Genomic DNA, 22025 nt, shown 5'->3' with positions numbered 1-22025 from the left:
GAGGCAGAGGTTTGGCTATGTATGTTCACAACGCCTATTATACTGGTACAACAATCATCAGAACCTGCTGTTCTCCTGACTTGGAATATCTGGCAGTGAAATGCAGACCATTAAAGAAGCAGACAAAAGGCCCTGACCCACCTACAGCTTCCTAACACCTATGTGAGGATGCTGTTTGTAGACTTCAGTTCATCTTTTAACACGGTGTGCCCGGACAAACTGACACTGAAGCTCCATAACCTGGGACTGTCCACATCGCTGTGTCACTGGATCGGGGACTTCCTCACCAACAGGCCTCAGATGGTGAGAATGGGAGACAGGACATCCTCCACACTGGTCCTTAACACAGGAACACCACAGGGTTGCATTCAGCCCAGCCCTCTTCACACCATTCGCCAGCGACTGGACTGCCATTCACTCCACAAACACAGTGGTAAAGTTTGCCAACATCACCGTAGTGGGTCTCATATCAGACAATGATGAGGTCCACTACAGAGAGGAGATCCAGCACCTTATTCAGTGGTGTTCAGATAACAACCTTGTTCTGAACACCAACAAGACCAAGGAGGTCATGGTGAATTACAGGAGGTCCAGGAGGACTACAGGAGGTCCAGGAGGACTACAGGAGGTCCAGGAGGACTACAGGAGGTCCAGGAGGACTACAGGAGGTCCAGGAGGACTACAAGAGGTCCAGGAGGACTACAGGAGGTCCAGGAGGACAGAGCATCTCCTCTCCTCATCAAAGATGAAGCGGTGGAGCGTGTTGACAACATACACTTCCTGGGCGTCCACCTTACATCTGACCTGGTCCCTGAACACAGCTCACCTGGTGAAGAAGAATCAACAAAGACTCTTGTTCCTCAGGAAGCTGAAACGTTCTGGCCTCTCCCCTCAGCTCCTGGTAAACCTCTACAGAACCACAACAGAAAGCTTCCTCTGTCTTGGTGCATCACTGTGGTACGGGGCTGCACAGCTCAGGACAGAAAGAACTGATCCTGGGTGGTGAAAACAGCACAGGGGATTGTGGGAAGTCCTCTTCAGAGCTGGACTCATGGACGGGCCGGGTCCACCCACCCAGGGAATGGACTGTTTGTTCCGCTTTCCTCAGAGAAACGGTACAGAAACATAAAAACTCTGACCTCTAGACTGAAAAACAGTTTCAATCCATTTCTCCTGAACACGACAGACTCAGTGATAAAGAACTGAGTCTGCTCTGGACTTTACACTCATCCTGCTGCTCATGTGCACTAACTCTGTTTACATATTTAGATTTTTGAAGAGTTTTTTACATTTTATTTGTATATAGTGTGTCATTTTTTGTTTTTATCTACATGTGGGAGTCACAAATTGTAATTTCGCTGTGTGGAAACACAATGACAGTAAAGATTCTTGAAGATCTGCGATGGAGTTGATTCCTCTTGTTGAGATTTGTTTATTTAGATGTGTTGCTAGTTTTGTCCTGACTTACAAGTTTGTGCCTAAGAACTGTACTGATCTGAGAATAAATAAGAAAGATTTAAGCATCACTCCTGAGCTCTGAAGGAATGAATAGATGAGAGATCAGATCAGAAGGAATGCAGCTGTTCACACACACAGAACACACAACACACCCATCATGGGAACGCCCACATCACATCACATCACATCTAATGATGGAGAACAACGTAAACAAAGAAGTTCTGTTTGAACCTGACAGCACTCAGGACAGGAACAGCACTAACCCTGCATCCTGCTGGGAAGTTGTGCACTTTCATCACTCTGATGTGAGTTCATTTAGACTGCAGGTGTGTGATCAGTCAGTCCTACCTGGACAGGTGATGCAGATGTTGTCAGTGTTCAGGAAAACCTCTGCAGAAGATCCACTGGTGGAAGAAAATCAAGAACTGTTTTAGTTTCACTCACAAAATGACATCAGTCCAACTAAACTGGATGATGTTTGTTTCTGACGACTCACACGTGTGTTTATGATCAATATATCAGGTATTTACAGCCAATCAGAGACCAGAACGGTCTTGTTGCCATGGTAACCCAGAAGATGGAGCAGAAGCTTGGAACATGCAGTGAAAGGTTCATATTTGAACCCAAGCTATCAGATTCTTGTAAAGCAAAAAGGCAGAAAGTGAAACTTCCAGAATGCTGGAGTCTCTTTTCTGTTTTTATCTTTTATGATCAGAAATCCAGAATTCCACCAAAATGTTTTTACAGAACAAAGTATTTCCTGTGTAGAGAAAGGACTGCAAAGAAAGCTCCAAACCCAGACAGGATTCCCTGAGTGACTAAAGGAAAGCAGAGCAAACGGAGCTAAAGCACCTTTAAGCAGGAACGACAGAAAACAGAGAAAACACCAAACGTCTGAACCTGATCAACCAAACAGCACCACAGGAACTAAACAGACGTCAGCAGAGCTATCCACGGCGGCTCCAGGTGCAGAAAACAAACACACCAGAATAAAAGAACACAAAAAGAAACTCTACCAAGGTTCTAAAATGACTCCCAAAGAAAGAAGAACAGCGAGTGAAGAACCAGAGGAGGATTCAGGAAATGATCAGCAGCAGAAAAAGCAGCAGGAAAGTTCTGATGAGAGGAAGTTTAAGTTCCATCATTATGAAGAGTTTAACTTTAGAGGATCATCTGTCAGAGTAATGTCATTAAAGGATCTTACCTGAGCTGCTGCTTCAGACGATCTGAGGAGCTGACGAGGAGAATCACCTTTTTATAGGTAAAGATGTGGTCACATGATTTCTGAGAAATCAGCACACCTGTATGTGTGTGTGTGTGTGTGTGTGTGTGTGAGTTACTCTGATCATGTGATTTCATAGAAACTTTAAGGCTTTAAATAAACTGAACTGAAACTGATCAGGGCTGCACAGTGTAGTAGTGGTTAGCACTTTGGCCTTGCAGCTAGAAGATCCCGGTTCAAATCCCGGCCTGGGATCTTTCTGCATGGAGTTTGCATGTTCTCCCTGTGCATGCGTGGGTTTTCTCCGGGTACTCCGGCTTCCTCCCACAGTCCAAAAACATGCTGAGGTTAATTGGTTACTCTAAATTGTCCGTAGGTGTGAATGTGAGTGTGATTGTGTGTCTGTACAGTATATGTAATCCAGGTGTGTTCTACAGGAGGTTGTATGGAGGACCTCCATGCATATAGATAGATATGAAGAGTTCATTCGCAAAAGCAGATAACTCCACTTTTTGAAATTTTCAGAAACCTCTTTTTTTATTGTTTACTTGAGATAATATCAGTTAAACTGAAGCTGAGTGGATTTGACTCAGTAGAAAATACATGACAAAATAGAGAAAAATAAATTATTATTATTATTATCTTAAATGAACAAAAAATACATTTTCTGAAAATTAAGAAAAATGGAGTTACCTTCGTGTGTGTGTGTGTGTGTGTGTGTGTGTGTGTGTGTGTGTGTGTTCTTTTATAGTTCTGATGTCATCAGTATTAATCTTCGTTGTAGAAAATAATGAAAATAAAACCACTGAATCAGAAAGTGTGGACAGACTTTTGGCTGGCAGTGAAGGTAAGAATGTGATCACATGATTTCAGAGAAACCTCGCCCATCTTGTCTTTGTCTGAAAACATTTCAGCCCAGCAGCTACCAACACATATACACTACTGTTCAGAAGTTTGGGATCATCCAGATCATTCCAGGTTTTCCATTAAACTTCGACTTTTATCCATGTTCTAACATAATTAATCATCAGTGAGCCTTTCAACACCATTAGCTAACACCATGTAGCATTAGAACACAGGAGAAATGTGGGCTAAACCACTTTCATGTGTTTTGGGGGTGTCCTTAAATTCACAGCTTCTAGAGGATGATCAGAGATAGCATGGAGAAGGTTTGAAGAATCATAGCTGCTCTTTGTTTTCAGGTCTTGTACTTGGGTAAGATCCCAGCACAACTCACTGGTTTCCCTAAGATATACGTGTCTAGAATTCTGCTGGTTGCCAGCACATACAGCAATTACAAGAAAATGTTTGTCAGGACCCACCCTCTGCAGAAGACTGGTTCAATGTGGAGCATGATGTTTATGGAATGGAGAAACTAACATTTGCTCTGAGACTCAAAACAGATATGTTTGGTAAATGTTGGAATGGTTGGATCTAGATCAGACTTTAAATGACAAAACATCAGCCGTAATACCCCTGGTTCTCTTCTGCACAGGGTTTTATTTTTGCTCTGCTTTTCCTTTTCCTGGTGTGTATGTGTGTGTTCTATTTTTTTATTTGCTCATTGCCTATGTCTGTCTGTTTACAAAATTGAAGAACAATTTGCATTGTAAATTTGTAAGAAACTGTGTATCTGCTGACTTCTTCATGTAATAAAAGAGAATTTCAGCAACAAAATAAAAAGAACACAGGAGTGATGGTTGCTGGAAATGTTCCTCTGTACCCCTATGGAGATATTCCATTAAAATAGTAGTAGTAAAAGTATTAATCTGCAATGGAGGAAATAAAAGAGATAAATGAAAAGCACTGAATGAGAAGGTGTGACCAAACCTTTGACTGGTTGTGTGTGTGTGTGTGTGTGTGTGTGTGTTCCTCTGATCATGTGATTTCATAGAAACTTTAAGGCTTTAAATAAACTGAAACTAATCACACATTAATCCTGTTCAACCTGTTCCTCATGTCTTATGTTCAGTTCATCTGTCTCCTCCTCAGTCTGTATCTTTATTTTAACAGTTTCGATGGTATAATCAGTGATGTAGTTTCAGTTCTTTGTAATATTTACTGACGGTTTGGTTCCATGTTTTGTTCTGTTCAGCTCCTGGTTAGCTTCATGTCCATGCTGCTTCTTCATGTTGGGGTTTTATTTAAACGTATTCAGAGCAGTTCTAGACGTTGTGGATGCTGTAAAGTTGTTGGTGATGAATATGATCTAGTCCTTGGTACTAGTTTGGTCTCTACACAGTGTATCCAAGCTTCTGACTAGAACCGTGAAGATTCATCTCAGATTCCAGCTAGTGATGAAGATAAAGTTCTTCTGGTGGCTGAACAGCTGATGACCTCTGAAGCAAGATCAAACTTCTCGAAAATGCCTCAGTTTTTTCATTCCCTGTCTGCTACGTGTGAAGACTTTGTGCTGCTAATGTGCAACCCGGTCTCACAAGGATTCGTGAAACTATCACGTAAATTACTCTATGGTTACGTGCGCACCAACACGATTTCTCATATTTTACGTGTTGCTCACAACGAAATTCAAACCAATGTATTTCAAGCGGAGGACTTTTCATGCCACTCAGAACGTATTTCAAACGAATATTTTCAATGTAAAAGCGTTGCGAATCCAACGCTATATTTTGCATTACATCGTCCCATACATATAATGTGATGCCTTTATTTTTGCTGCAGGATTTGGGTATTTGAGATTAAAAAACGTTAGTGTTTGTTTGTTTGCAAACTGGTTTGATTTTGTTTTCATATCTGAGTCTTAATCACACCTGAATAGAACGTTTAATTAATCAAATATTCCTCGTGTGTCATGTTTCTCCTCGGTCAGATTTAAGCGAGTTACGTAGGGCATTTTGAATCGGTATATTATATTTTTAATGTAAAAGCATTGCGAATCCAACGCTATATTTTGCATTCGCAGGGGCCGGCAATTAGATGTGGCTTCGGGCCAAAATTTGTGTAAACATTATTCGGCCGTTTGACTGACGGGCCGGTGCGCTGGTATTTATTAAATAATTTTGACGAGTGGGTATCCGATGCCTGTATAGCTCAGCACGTTAACACATATTTTTATATAAAACAATAGACAGAAGTTATATATCAGAGAAAATTATTATATAAATCACATATAGACTATCAATATAATTCATACATATATATTAAAAAAGATATGTCAGAAAATTATATTTTATATATATATATATATATATATATATATATATATAGTTTTATATAGAAATATGTGTTCATTAGTCAGTATTTTGTTTATATATGTGTATATAGCGTAATCATATATTGTCTCTTCAAATTATTAAATTAATTGACTTTACTGCCATTATCTGCTTCTCTAACATATATGTGTGTGTGTGTGTTTACAGTGTTTGCAAAATACCTGTCTACAGTCGAGCTTAATATCAGAATATTCTATTACCTATCATTATTATTATTATCTATTATTTCCGCTATGAATATTACTATGTTCAGCACCCCATTGATTTACACCTGCATTTTGTGCTTCATGGCGCCAGGTGTGCTGTTTGCATGTTGGACATTGTTTTACACAGACACCACCGAAGAAGAAAGGTGCCGAAGTGCTGCACGTTTTGTTTTTTTTTGTTTTTTTTAAATTGAAACAGGAGTCTGTCCGCATGAATGTCCAATGGGTTAGGAGTTGTCCATGAGTTTGATATCTTCAATCATGTTAAAAGTTTTACAGCAGTCTGTTTAGAAATCTGCATTTGTGTATGAAAAACTTCCAAAATATTATAATAAAGCAGACCGGAATCGAACCCGCGTCCAAGACCAGCTCTTGTACATGAGTCACCTGCTTAACGTGCTGAGCTATACAGGCATCGGATACCCACTCATCAAAATTATTTAATAAATACCAGCGCACCGGCCCGTCGGTCAAACCGCCAAATAATGTTTACACAAATTTTGGCCCGAAGCCACATCTAATTGCCGGCCCCTGCGAATGCAAAATATAGCGTTGGATTCGCAATGCTTTTACATTAAAAATATAATATACCGATTCAAAATGCCCTACGTAACTCGCTTAAATCTGACCGAGGAGAAACATGACACACGAGGAATATTTGATTAATTAAACGTTCTATTCAGGTGTGATTAAGATTCAGATATGAAAACAAAATCAAACCAGTTTGCAAACAAACAAACACTAACGTTTTTTAATCTCAAATACCCAAATCCTGCAGCAAAAATAAAGGCATCACATTATATGTATGGGACGATGTAATGCAAAATATAGCGTTGGATTCGCAACGCTTTTACATTGAAAATATTAGTTTGAAATACGTTCTGAGTGGCATGAAAAGTCCTCCGCTTGAAATACATTGGTTTGAATTTCGTTGTGAGCAACACGTAAAATATGAGAAATCGTGTTGGTGCGCACGTAACCATAGAGTAATTTACGTGATAGTTTCACGAATCCTTGTGAGACCGGGTTGAAATGTGACCGCAGGATGACGTCTGGTGAAACGGAGTAACGTGATTGTGGCACCCGCCGAGTGGGTTTCCTTTTGGATTTAGAAGGGAGAATGACCGGATTATTAATATTGTTAAGGTTTTGCACTAGGTTCTTAACGATCGGGTGGAGCACCTTGTCAGCAACAGTATTATATAGAGGGCGAGAAAACCAGATGCTGGTGGCAAACAATCATTTAATTACAAGATGAATTTCTTCTCATACAATACAGGTTAAACTCCTACGTTACACTCCTCGAGCCTGCAGCCAGCAGGGGAAACAGTCCAACACGACCTCAGGGTCTCATTAAAAACTGCTAAAAGCTAAAATCCTCATTAAAATCCACCCTTTAAGGTCGTTCCAGGGGTGGTAGGGTACGGAGCACACGGTTCAGCAGTCCCAGGGTTCAGCCCTCTTCTTCCTCAGCCTGGCTCGTGTCCAGGGGAAACCACCTGCAAGACACAGACCCACTGCCAGTATGGAAGCCTCTTAACATCAACCCTCTCCAGGGGATATAGCCACACCAGAACGTTACAGGAAAGCCCCAAAGGGATACTCACACCCGAGGCAGAGCTAACCGCCCTGCCACTGCGAGTATGTCGCGTCGTAACGTTCTGGTCTCCTCTCGGTTTCATCTCAGCGTCACCCACTGCCTCCGTCTTCAAACTCATGCTCCGTCCACTTGTCCACCCCTTCCAAGTTTCCTTCCAAGCTCACATTGTTCACTCACACCATCAGGGCCGGCCCTAGGTTCACAGGCACCCTAGGCAAAATAGTAATACGGCGCCCCCCCCCCCTTCGAATCCAATACACTTTCCCATAAATCTCTGCGCAGAGATTCAGCAGAGGTGTCTACACTAAAGACCTGCTTTAATTTGTTAACATAATCATAACAATAGGAGCTATATCATGCAAAATCCACTTTTTGTAGGTTTTAACCATGTCATACTGTTATTTCCTCTTCAAAAACACCCCCAAAGTGTTTTTTTTTTGTCCCCGTTTGTTTGTGCTTTTCCTGTTTCTGCTGCTCAACTAGCAGCCCCTCCCAGACCTGAGAAAAACGAGCTGTCTGTTGCTTCTACGTCACAAACATCTTTTTTGAATACATGAGCCATGACCTTTTGATTTTTTCCCCATTGGTCAACAGTCTGAAGAAATGGCGGTGATGGCAACTTCTTCCATCCTGTTTTTTGGGGAACGAGAAGTCTGACCTTATTACAGGTGGTCCTCGACTAACCAATTCAGTCCTCTCTGAATCAGACAAGTTGGGTGGCCAATCAGCGGGATCAATGGGGGCTGCTGAGATGGGCTCACATACATCTGTTGATGTTGATGGAGCGCCTGTAGGCTGGCGGATTGTATTGAGACTGCTGGTGCTGGGTCCTTCTGTAAGAGATTAAAATACACAAGATGTCAATGACAGGACAAATAAATTTTATTTATTTATTTTTTTACTGTGATTCAAATATTTCTATAAAATGCAGAAAATATATTTGTTTTTCAAAGTATGATAAGTATGCATAATTTGCATTCTGGCATTAAATAAAGATAATGCACACAGTGAGCAACAAACTAAAACACTAAATTGTACCATATTTTTGAAGAACACCAAGATTTTTTTTTTTTACTCTTTCTTTTATTTGCCAACAAATGACCATAACATGATGTATTGATTGTTTAAGTAATTGTGTATGCTTTTCTCACGAGTTTATATATATATATATATATATATATATAAAATAGAATGAATGTATATTCCTATATATAATACAAAATGTATAATACTCACCTGGTTCAACCGTTTGAGGTGGTGTCTGAAGAATTACAGTGCTGCTGCTTGGTGCTTCACTGACTGCTCCTGTACAAAGCAAAAACATATAGATCTTTAAGAATTACTTTTTTTCCTCAATTGTTTTTGTGAAAATTATATAATACAAAACATAAAGTGGATGGATTTGATTCAAATCTTATATAAGACGTATAATTACATTGCTACTACTTTGCTATTGTAATGCTCACCAGCATCAACATTTTGAAGTTGTGTCTCAATCACTGCTGTGCTTCTGCTTAATGCTTGAGATGCTGTGTAAAACACCAAATAATAGATTATTGACTTTTTGGTGAGCCAACATAATAACATATATAAGTCATAGACAGTGGAGTATCTCATACCACTCCAACAAAACTATTACATAAACATTAGTAATCCTTTCAACTTACAATGTTCACTGTCACTGTCACTAACAGCCACAGGAGAAGGTAACTGTGAGACCGAGCTTGCTGCCTCTTCTGCAGCAGCTTCTACAGTTGGCCCCTGTCGTGGCTGTAGATATTTTCTCAGAGCATCTGATCAAAAGAAACATGCTTGCACATTACATGAATTTGTGGATTATGCACAAAAGTGACTAAACCAACGAGGTAAAACGTCTGCTCTATTAAATAAACTGGCACAGGCAAGAATGTATGATGTTTCAACAAATAGAGGTAGGTTATAGCACATAATAAGTAGCATTTGACTTAGCTAGCGTTAGCACAATCGTAAATTGACATCCAGATGAAAGGTCGAATTATGTCATTATCCAAAGAATATATACCTCGACTTTGAGCCCGTTTCTCCTCCTCTTCTCTTCTTCGCTTTCTGAAAGCAGCACCCGAAGGCTTGGACAGCCTTTTCATGATAAAAGTTTTATGTTTACAAAAATGACAGCGCTACGACGACGACCATCTCATCAATAAACTGATGGGATGCGCTGCCCATCCCCCACTCACTCACCTTGTAAACTCAACAGCATGCTGTAGTAGCGCGGGGCGCCGCCCCGGCGGCGGCGCCGCAGATCAGATGGAAAAGGATGCATGCGTGACTCACAACTCGCGAGAGTTGTGAGTCATGATTAGTGAAAACGAGTTTTATTTTAAGTTTCACAAAATTTGTAGTTATTTATAGGTTGAGAGACTGAGAGTAAACATAATGGTGCATTAAGAAAGTGAATAAAAAAAAATTTAAAAAAAAAAGGAAAGAAAGACTGAGAGGGAGACTGCCATTTGGCGCCCCCTCACCAGATGGCGCCCTAGGCAACGGTCTAGGCCGCCTATGCCGTGGGCCGGCTCTGCACACCATTCCGGGTCTCCTTCAAGACACCTCTCGTTCCAGGCACCCTCTCATACCAGGCGCACTGTCCTTCCCGTCCTCTCCGGACGCGCTCTCCGCCGGACGCTCTCTCATTCCAGCCGCCCTCTCGTTCCAGACGCGCTGTCCTTTCCGACCCCTTCCCGGACGCTCCCCGCCGGACACTCCTGTTGTCCTCCACAGGCTCCTATATAGTTCTCTCCGCCGGCCTTGAAGCCTCTATCCTTGCCACCCATTGGCTCCTGTAGGGAGGAAGGGAGAACCTGACAGGTGCAATCTATTGCCTCGTCAGAGGCGTTCACGGGCAGTGGGACACTCAAAAATCATAGAAAAACTCAAAACACAAATAATCAAGACATGCAATACAACTGAAAACACCCACAATTCAAACTACAAAAACATGCAACACATGCAAAAATAAATATCTAAACAAACAATGAAACCCGTCCCCACTGCCGTGTAACAATTGTTGCTGCGTCTGATTGGTCAAACACAGTCATGTGGTAGACCACTGAAGGCAAAATACAGCAGATCTAATGTGGTAAATAAAAAGTAACAGTGGAGTGTAGTCCAGTGTAACGGAGTGAGAGCAGCGTTTCTTCTTCACAAATCTACTCAAGAAGTAAAAGTAAAACGTATGGCAGAGTAAAACTACTCTCAGAAGTACATTTTTTTCAAAAAGTTACTTAAGTAAATGTAACGGAGTAAATGTAACTCATTACTACCCACCTCTGTCTGCTACACATGCAGAGTTTCATCCTGTGAATATTTCCAGAGTTCCAGGTCCTTGAAGTCCATAGAGGAGGGTCCACATTTATCACTTTAATGGACTTTTTCAGAACTTCATCAGTCCAGCAGATAGAACCAGGACATTTAGGAGGAGGAACATCTGAGTTCTGGTAGAACCTGACACCAGATCAGTTTAAATCCAATCAGGTGTTACAGTCTAAACACTAAATCTCTTTTTTCTGTCACCAACTTTGATCATCTGTATTATGGGATGCATCCTTGTGTGAACAGTTTAGTGTCTATGTCATGGAGTCCTAGGAACAATCACTGTGTCATAGGCCTAGCCCAGCACCGCCCCCTTCTGGCCATACGTTCCCCTGCCGGAGTGTCGCCGGTCTGTGGGGCTCTCTGCAGCTGCTGATTACTGGATTAGGTGCAGCTATGAGAGCCTCACACCTGCAGCTGATTCCACCTGCTGCTATAAAGACCGGCTACACACAGCAGAGGATGGGGGACCATGCTGTCTCAGTAGTTGATGCTGCAGTGCTGAAGCCATGGGAGCAGCCTGATTCCTCCAAGCTGTCCACCAGATAGTGGCTGTAGACCTCTGCTGCCCTCAGCAGCAGAGGAGTCTCTTGGGCTTCCTTTCCTGGATGGTCCTCGTGCAGACAGGTTGGTCATAGCACTGGATGTTTTTTATGACTGAACTTGGAGATACATTCAAAGTTTTCCAGTTTTCTGGACTGACTGACCTTCAGTTCTGAAAGTAATGATGGACTGTTGGTTCTCTTAGCTGATTGGTTCTTGCTATAATATGGATTGTAACAGTTGTCCAATAGAGCTGTCAGCTGTGGACCAACCTGACTTCTGATGGTCCAACCCCATTAAGAAGGAAGAAGTTCCACAGATGAACCCTGACAAGGAACACCTGTGGAGTGGAACTGAGCAGGACTCAAAGCAAAGAATCTAAAATATCAAACATGTTCTGACTGATTTCACTCTTTGTTATTTCCTCCATAATTCCAGATGTTCATTCAGTTTGATGCCTTCAGTGAGAATCTACAATTTAAGTACTCATTAAATTAAAGAAAAACCATTAAATGAGAACTTTTGACTGGTAGTATTTAAAAATAAACTTTTCACAAAAAGCATAGATAGCAAAAATAATTTAAAAAATGTGGTGGTTTGGGATGGAATTAATCCAGTGTGGGTCATTTTCTTTGAAGTTTTTCTTTTAATCATTGACAGTGAACCCAAACATCAGTCACCATGAAGGGGAACACATTCAGAGCTTAAAATTACCTGCATGTATCAAACAGATCATTATTTGAAAATCACACTTCCCTGGGTTACTGCAGTTTAAGGTCACACATTGAAGTCTATTATGTGTGAAAATCACAAGTCAGTGAGGTTTCACTCTGCTCTCACATCAACTATACAGGTCAGGCATCACAAAGGAATGATAGCTGGAATACCTTTCCAGTCTGCTGAATAAAGACAGAGTAGCAGTACTTCTTTTCAGATTGTATTATATTTCCGTACCACTCCATTGGCGCTGCTCTGCTGGCGACACGGATGATGTCACTGCTGCAAGTTGTTTGTTTGCTGATTGCATGAATGATGACAGCTGATACAGATGTAAGAATTGATTGTGTGGCTGTTCAAACGGCAGTGATCTGATGTGGCACTTTGTCCAAGACACATTTCCTGATAAGACAATAAAGTTAATCTGAATCTGAATTAGGTCAGACTGCACTGTGGCTTGAATCACCTGATAAAGTGCTGCTGCCAATATAACAGCAGATAAAACACCTGAGAACACAAAGACAAAGGGACTAAAGCAGCAGCAAAGACAAACAGCAGCAACATGCATTTTAGAAAACTTTACTCTGACAGGTCAAAACAAAACCCTGATATAAATAATTATACCCAGAAAAATAATTAGAAGAATATAAACAGAAAGCTATAAAACACACATTTACATTTTTTTCAGAACTGTGTCAAGTGGATGATATGAGATTATCTCGTGGGAACTTTTTGAATCTTGACATTTTGTAAACAGAAATCTGACGTACTTTTGTGAGCAGGACTTTAGTGGTGAATTTATTCTCATGCTCATTGTAGAAACCGTCTGATTGGATCCAAAAGACTCTGAGCTTTGTGATCAATTGGTAATAAACATGGCTAAAAGTCCCAAACTGGAATCCTCCACCAGAAAGCAAACTCAGGGACTCTGTTCTTCTTGGATCAGCCCAGCCACGTTGCCAGACAGATTTCACTGGGGCACGTGCCCCAGTATTGATCTGCAGTGCCCCAGTAAAAATTTCACCAATAAAAAAATAAAGAGTTCGGAGTTTTAAGTCTTCACAGCATAGACTACAGCGCACATACTACTTAAAATGGTAATTCATTGCTACTGTATTCACTCCACTCAAACAATGTGCACATGGCTAATTAATATGGTAATTTATTCACGGGTAGCGACTTCAGCTGATCAACTGAAGTGGAGAGAGAGAGAGAGAGAGAGAGAGAGAGAGAGAGAGAGAGAGGGGCGATGAGAATCACTGCCTGAGGTCGGTAACGTTAGCCGACAACTTGTTAAATATATTTTTTTGATTTTGATTTGACTCAAACTGTAACTCCTAGATGGATATCAGAAAGTTATTCGCCCGCAGCAGGGATAAAGCAGCGAGGAATGAGAGAGGTAAGTGAAGTCCAAGCTAGCTAGGCGACATAAGTCTGTCTTAAGTTAATGCTAAGTTAGCTAATGTTATTCACAACGCCTCTCACCCCCTCCACCACACTGAAGGAGCTTTGAGCAGCTTTGAGCAGCTCCTTCAGTAGCAGACTGACTGACTGACTAACTAACTAACTAGTTAACTAACTACTGCCGCCACCATCAAGGAGGGAGCACTACCACAGGTCATTCATACCTGCTGCTGTCAGACTGTTTAACAGCAGCAGCTCAAGGTCTTTTCCTGTATATATATCACCTGTAAATAATACTGGAAATTTTCAGATTTTTGAACTCTGCGTGCCCCACTTTTCCTCTAATATGGGTTTCTTTTCCTCTTTACTCTTCTAAGCATAACTCTTCTAAGCATATATATATATGTGTGTGTGTGTGTGTGTGTGTGTGTGTGTGTGTGTGTGTGTGTGTGTGTGTGTGTGTGTGTGTTCTTGTACTTGCTACATGGTGAGGACCATTTTCTGCATTTAACTATCAAAGTGAGGACATTTTTACAAAGTGAGGACATTCTGGCCGGTCCTCACTTTGAAACAGCCATGTTTGAGGGTGAAGACTTGTTTTTAGAGAACAGGTATGAATTGAGGTTTGGTTAGGGTTAGGGTAAGGATTAGGGTTAGGCAATCAGTTGTGATGGTTAAGGTTAGGGTAAGGCTCTAGGAAATGCATTACACCTATGGATGTCCTCACTAAGATAGAAGTACAAACATGTGTGTGTGTGTGTGTGTGTGTGTGTGTGTGTGTGTGTGTGTGTGTGTGTGTGTGTGTGTGTGTATACATATTTTTCTTCTTTATTACTTATCCTTGTATCAGGACAAACCATATTAATTTGCTGTACAAGCTTTGGGGGAATTTCCAGTGAGTTTCATCATGAAACATAATGTTGGTTATGGTCTGCTGGTTCTGCTCAGGACCTCTGCATCAATGATGATTTTGAGTGTTAGTTGACCGATACAGCCTGTGGATGGTGCAGTGGTTCTCAAATGGTCCATCTTCAGGAAGAAAAACATTTTCCCTATCATCAAGTCGTGAGCCAAATGTTTAAACCATTCAAGCTTATTTCACAGAAAAATAGCACAGACTTGTCTTGTTAATCGGTTTGTCTTTGACCAAAAGAATCTTGTTTTGTCACCAGAAAAATGGCTTCAGCGAAAGCATCTGTTTTTTTTGCCAGAAAAAATAGTAAAATTTCTGTATTTTTCACCAGAAACATTCCTATTTGCATTTATCAGTAATGGTTGAGAAGTCGAGAGTAAAGTGCACGAGGAGGCCAAATGCATTACAGCAGTACATTTCAGAGGGTTAATCAAAGATCTAGACAACAACATAGTCTGATATTATTGAATACTTTAAAGAACTATCTAGGTTTTTTATGTGAATAAGTGCTGAATATGTTTTTTTTCCTCACACACTTGGCGCACTCTCATGAGTGCTTTGTGCCCCAGGTGTGCCCCAGTACAGTATTAGGTCTGGTGACGCCCCTGGATCAGACTCTCTGCCCAATCTTTAGCTTTTGTGCTCAACTTGTCATGTTTGCCTTATCAGGTGTAAAAGTTCAATGACAATAACTCTTTTCATTTTTCTGACCAGGTATTTCATATTAAAGTATTCTACAGGTTTAGTTTTCTATTATTGTGACCTGCAGCTACATGGGGTTCAGAAAATATCACTAGCTGACTTCTGCATTTTAATGAGCTCAAAGATGGAACTTTTCATGACGGCTTCATGTTTTATTTTTCATGTTTGAACTTCCTGATGATCACAGATGATCTGATCTACTGTCCAACATTACAGATTCTGAATCAATGACATGATGACAAACAGAGAACATTTTATTTTTAATAGTTCCTCAGATATTGTTGTTCAAACAGCCTCAAATTTTAATGTGAGAAAAAACCTGATGAAAGTGAGTCGATAGGAAATTTTTAGAAGAAATGATCTCAGAAAGTATTTGATACATCAATCTAAAATATTACAGAGACCATATTAAATATTCATAGATTCTGAAAACATGATTTCTAGAAAATTAGAGATTTTCAAGCAGAAGGTCCTTCCTGTTTTAACTTTAAATGACTGAACACATGAACCCGTCCTTTGCTCACCTTTAAAAGTCTGAAGTCATCAGTAATGACATTTAATTTATTTTGGTTTGTTGCTGAAAGTCTGTATTTTCAGTCAGGGTCCTGTTAACATGGAGTGACCTTCAGTGTAGAATTCACATGAAGGAGACTGAAGGACGTCTGTGAGGATCACTGTGGAAGAGGATGCTGTTAAACTGTCTGTCCAGCTAACACAGCTCACATTTACTGCTCATTGAACATTAATACATGAACATTCCTCATTTCATGCTCAGTCTGATTATATCCGTGTCTCATCAGCTGCTAGAAGAGTCCGTCTGTTGTTGGACAAACTTGTTGTGCAGGAAGTAAATTCCACTTTGGAAAATTGTTCAAACCTCTGAGGTGTGTTCACTCTGCTGTCACGAAATGAAAACAGATCACAAAAACAATAGTTAGAATACTTTTCTGGTCTCCTGAAAATGATCATAACAGATGAGATAAAAGCTGCACCCACATGAAAACAGATTACATCTAAACAGAAATGTGTTTTTGTTCCGTCAGTTACAGGACTCGTTTGTAGTTCGTTTCACTGCAACACTGGTTGTTGGTTTGTCAAAAATGCATATAGAAAATAAATCTTTTGTATTTTACATTTAATATGTGAACTATAGAACTACAGAAATATCCTTACAGTGACTACAGTGCTGTGCAATATAATTTAACCCTTGTCAGGGGTTAATTTGTGCCGGAACAGGATCCAGGTTAGGGTTAGAAATTGCTGCAGCTGTGGGAACTCTGGGACCAGAGAAGACAGGGGGGATGAAACATGCAAAAGAATGGGTCTCATGCACAGTCACATCATCTGCTACAGATATTAAAAAAAGCAGCGCGCACTCAGAAAAAAAGCATTTGAACATGCCCGTACCAAGGCTCACCTAGCAGCAGCAAGTATTCTTGAGAAGGCTAAATCAGACACTTTAGGACAGGTCTTAATTAACAGTCAGTCTGAACAGACAGCCACGACAGCTCGCATATTTCGCACTGCGTACAAGGAGGCTAAACGCCACCGTCCCGCATGTGGCTTTGAACATGAGATTGATTATCAAGAGTTAAATGGACTTGATATGGGAAGGATTTTACATTCCAACGTTGCGTGTGCAAACATACAGAAACACATTTCTGAAGAAATGAAAAAAGAACTGCTTGAAACTGTTTGTTTTGGACTGTTAAATATGGTAAGTACACTGTCTATTGTTAGGCCGCCGTGCCAGATTTTAAATAATAACAATAGAAGATTTATGTGATCAATTGTAAGCTCTGAAGCTCTGAACTTTTAAAAAAAAAGTTTTACAAGTTAGACCTGTTAATGTGTTGTTGTTCATGTTAATTTTGGACCATATCCTGTAAGTCCCACCTCTGGTGAAGTGGGCATTCTTTCAACGGTGTCTGTTCTGTGCAGCGTATAGCCCTATAATAATAATAATAATAGTAAATAATTGTCAGAACATTTATACCATGGTTGCTATTTGAAATTTAGGCTTGTAAGTCCCACAGCATGGTGTGTGGGCATCTTTGTGTTGTTTTCAGCACTGTTTGCTGTTTGCGTTCCTGGACCTGTATCTGTCTTGACATTCCCATGCTGTCATGTGCACCATGGGTTCTGGTACCTCATGATTTACAAATTAAGCACTGACCCTTGTGTTGTCTTTGGGTCAGAATGGATCCATCCTCTGTGATTAATAGAATAGAAAACCTCCTAAATGTCCTTTATCAACTTGAAGTTCAATGATTTTTCCTAAAGTGACCCCAACATTAGAAAAAGTGAAACTTTGTTTTTGATTCTATTTTCATCAAAGCTGAACATCAACAGGATACAAAGATCATCTGTGGATTATTGTTGATCTGGCAGTTAAAAATCACAGTCACACAGGACTAAAACACACACACACACACACACACACACACACACACACACACACACACACACACACACACACACACACACACACACACACACACACTCTCTCTCTCTCTCTATCAGACAAAATATAACTTTCTTGTGCAGGTGCCACATCATCCAGCTACAACAAATCTCAAATCTGAACAGTTTCAAACAAATGAAACATTTGTGGAAAGCATCGTTTCCTAACAGGGAATGTGTTCAGAGGCTGTAAAGATGCTGCAGAAGACAACACCAGCAGTTCTCTCTTTGCTGCAGCCATGAGTGTAGTTTTATGGTTCAGTATGATGTAGAAATAGCCCACATGTTCTTACTGTCACATGTCACCCCTTCATCCCATGGTTATCCACAGTTCTTACATCCTTTGTTACCGTCTGCTATGCCTCCGTCTTACCTTTTGTTATCACACCTTTGCTATTTGTAAGTGTTTCCCAGACTCTGTGATCCAACTACCCTTCTGTTCTGTTGTCTTCCCCTCAGTTACTGATGAGCAGTGACACAAATTAACCTCGGTCTACCTTGGTATTTACTGACAGCTTCCTCCTGTGATGTGACCCACATAGCAGAGAAATGTGGCCCACATCTGGCTTGAAGCTGGCACAGATGGCATGCAGTCGGCACTGGCATAAGGCATGTGAACCAAACATGGCCCAGATGTGGCAGAGGTGGCACCTTCTTTAAGGTGGCAAACCAAATGTGGGCCAATGTTGAGTTTAGTATGTGGCCCTCATATCAAATTTGAGCTGTGGGCCACGTGTGACCTGGGTCTGTTGTTGTCAAGATGATTATTCGTACCAAATGAAACACAAATTAAATATCAAGTATGAGTGTGTTAGATGTCAGAGTCTGGTGTGTGTGTGTGTAGTGAGAAATTACTGTGTGTGTGTTTTCAGTGTAGCCTTGGAACCGTATACAGTGCCTCATCTTTTTATAATAATAATAATAATAATAATGAAATGTGTTATTGCATTGGCATATCCCTAAACTGGCATTTAAATGCTTAAAATTATGAGCATTACTTCACATTTGGTATACATGATGAGAACTGGGGTCAAAACATTTTTTTTCCATTTTTGATTCTGTTTTGTTTATTAATGAACCAGTGACCTAAAGTCAAAAGAACAAATGTTTATTTTTTGAGAAATGGTGTAACAAGGATAGTTTGGGTGAGACAATTATTCAACAGCAATGGTGTTTTAGTTTCTTATGGAGAACTTCTTCAGCACAGTCAGATTCCAATAATTCCTAAACAGTTAGTAATAGTCTGAATGCAATTCCTTCTGGCCTATCCTGTTCAAGAGTTGTATGTCTATCTTTGTTCATAATATCTATCGTGTTGATGTAACTGATTCTTCCATCGGTGAAATTTGTCTTTGTCTGTCAGTAAGAACAAATGTAAGATTCTTCATCACAGAGTCTGGGAAACACAAATAGCAAAGGTGTGATAACAAAAGGTAAGACGGAGGCATAGCAGACGGTAACAAAGGATGTAAGAACTGTGGATAACCATGGGATGAAGGGGTGACATGTGACAGTAAGAACATGTGGGCTATTTCTACATCATACTGAACCATAAAACTACACTCATGGCTGCAGCAAAGAGAGAACTGCTGGTGTTGTCTTCTGCAGCATCTTCACAGCCTCTGAACACATTCCCTGTTAGGAAACGATGCTTTCCACAAATGTTTCATTTGTTTGAAACTGTTCAGATTTGAGATTTGTTGTAGCTGGATGATGTGGAACCTACACAAGAAAGTTATATTTTGTCTGATAGAGAGTGTGTGTGTGTGTGTGTGTGTGTGTGTGTGTGTGTGTGTGTGTGTGTGTGTGTGTGTGTGTGTGTGTGTTGTGAAAGAAATTTATATATCTTTATAATATTATATTTCTTAATAATAATATAATATAAATTAAATTTTCAATCTATTGCTTCTAACTAAAAACATCAATGTCTTTATTTTCATTTGTTTGTGTGTATCTGTAACATGTAATAATGTATTATTTTCTTCCTTTTCTATGTATTTGCACTGTTGTGAATTCCTGTAGATTGCAGACGTGAAACTAGAAAAGCACTCAGAGAGCGCAGACCTGCTCCAAGGATACTGACATTCCCATGGAAGATTGTATTCACATACATTTATGTACGATTTATTCTAAGTTGTTTTTGGGCCATTTTGTGGGTTATATTCAACAGAGAGAGAGGAAAACAAAAAACCCATGCAGTAAAGGATCATGAGCTGGAATCAAACCTGCGTCTCTGACACAGTTCTGTTTATGAATCACCTTCTTAACCAGTTGAGCTATCTGGACACCTTGTTCCAGTTTGTTGGACGACATACTAACCTATGATGTTTCTGTCATATTTTGGACCACAAACTAAATAAATAAATCCGCAATCCGGATCAGATCTGGGTGAACCTTTGTGGGATGATGGGGAGCCACCCCCGTCATATGTTTGTGAAATTACAGAAACATCGGCTGAAAATTTTCCGAGATATCGAGTGACGCATTTCTGAGCCCCATTTACCGCAATGTTAACAAAAAATTCAAAGTGATCCAGAATCCAGGATTCTTTCCGATTTGCCACCAAAATGAAATCAGCTCTGTCACAGCGAAATAACGGGAACATTTTGGTCAGTGAAAAACACGAATCATGTGCTAATAAAGTAACGTTTTTAGAGTGTAGGCTGTTAACCATCAAAGAAAACGCTGTCGGGAGTCTGGTTCATGGTTTGGTTTGAATCTTAATAATCTGGCTATCTAATGTAACATTAGCGTCTCAGGTCTAATGTAACGTTAGCGTCTAACGTCTAATGTAACGTTAGCGTCTAACGTCTAATGTAACGTTAGCGTCTAACGTCTAATGTAACGTTAGCGTCTAACGTCTAATGTAACGTTAGCGTCTAACGTCTAATGTAACGTTAGCGTCTAACGTCTAATGTAACGTTAGCGTCTAACGTCTAATGTAACGTTAGCGTCTAACGTCTAATGTAACGTTAGCGTCTAACGTCTAATGTAACGTTAGCGTCTAACGTCTAATGTAATGTTTGCGAACGGATGCCATTTTGTTTGAGGATGTTTGTAAAGAAAGATAAATAACACAACTGAAGTGGTATGCTGTATTCAGCCTAATTAAACCAAAATAAGATTACTATATGCGTTTTCACGCCCAAACGGAAGTCGAGCGCAAATTTGAATTTGAATTTGAATTTGAGGGGATGCCCCCACTGATCTGTAAATAGAACCTGGATGTTGCATCAGACTGAGCGGGCAGCTAAACTGTGAGGTAAGCGGGGCTGGGCTAGCAGCCATACTGCGGCCCCCAATAAGCAGTAGTGCAGAGTCCCAGGCTTTGGCTTTAGCAGATAGTTTTATGTGAAGGCCTGCTTAATAACAGCCTCAACTATTATTTCTTGTAAATAAATTCTGCGTGTCTTTAGCTTATTATAATTATGTCTATAATGTAGAGGAGAGAATTGGAGATGTCTTCAACTTTAGGCAAAAAACAAAACAAAAAAAACAACCTACTTGGACTATATAAACCAGACAGTTGCTTTAGTTCCAGTAATCAGTACTGTACAGTACTATATGCACAATGAAACTGTTTTCTGGTTATGCAAAATGAATAACAGATTTGTTTAAAATTCAAGTAATATTTTATTTTTGTTATTCAATAAACTTAAAGTTTTAATATGTTCACAGTATTACTGTTACGATTCTGGGATGCTCAAGCACAGGAAATGACAGACAGTCACAGTTAACGTAAAAAGGTTTTTATTTACAGAGGTTTCCAAAAACTACAACTAAGATGGCGGCTACAACCGGAAACTAAACCTCAATCTCCAAATACAGCGACTACTCGTGGCTGGAACTACAACTACTATGAAATAACACAAATTGCTCTACTCTCAGTAGGCGACACTTTAACACTACGAAACAACCAATGACTAGAACCTCTACAGTCGAGGGAATGCTACGATTAGCAACTACTTCAAAGACTGCTCGGTACGGGAGCAAACGCTACGATCGACGACAGAAAACACAATTGCATCAGGTATGCTCGGGACGGTTCACCGTGCAGGAGACCAGAGTGCAGGGCCAGGTGGTGGAGAGCAACGGAGGTGGTAGGTGCATGGAGGAGACGCCCGGAGGTGTGTGACGGTCTGGGAAGAGGTCCTCTCTTGCTGGAACAGAGACTGTAATCTGGTGCAGCTGGAGAGTAGGAAACTCTCCTTGGAGC

The 22025-nt window shown here is 40.4% G+C and overlaps 1 protein-coding gene and 1 long non-coding RNA gene across 6 annotated transcripts in view; both read right to left on the bottom strand.

Moving 5' to 3' along the window:
• The window catches only part of LOC110946179 (septin-5-like), a 200908-nt gene that overhangs the window by 59178 nt on the left and 119705 nt on the right, over nucleotides 1–22025 (bottom strand). The window contains exon 1 of one of the 4 annotated variants that reach the window (XM_051938407.1): nucleotides 1807–1905. The exons of the other annotated variants lie outside the window; for them this stretch is intronic. The gene's annotated coding sequence lies outside the window, so the exon portion shown is untranslated. Of the gene's footprint in view, nucleotides 1–1806; nucleotides 1906–22025 lie in introns of those variants that run through there. 4 annotated transcript variants of the gene reach the window in all.
• On the bottom strand, nucleotides 8253–10251 carry LOC127530826 (uncharacterized). 2 transcript variants are annotated; one of them, XR_007937497.1, is made up of 5 exons: nucleotides 9761–10251; nucleotides 9387–9512; nucleotides 9186–9248; nucleotides 8956–9024; nucleotides 8253–8552 (listed from the first exon to the last, which is right to left on the bottom strand). It is a non-coding gene; the product is annotated as an uncharacterized LOC127530826 (long non-coding RNA). The 2 variants fall into 2 exon arrangements; XR_007937496.1 differs by having other exon boundaries at nucleotides 8255–8552; nucleotides 9387–10242.

This window comes from Acanthochromis polyacanthus, chromosome 18 (assembly GCF_021347895.1).
Source record: "Acanthochromis polyacanthus isolate Apoly-LR-REF ecotype Palm Island chromosome 18, KAUST_Apoly_ChrSc, whole genome shotgun sequence".
Taxonomy (NCBI): domain Eukaryota; kingdom Metazoa; phylum Chordata; class Actinopteri; family Pomacentridae; genus Acanthochromis; species Acanthochromis polyacanthus.
This window is presented reverse-complemented; position numbering and strand designations above follow the sequence as displayed.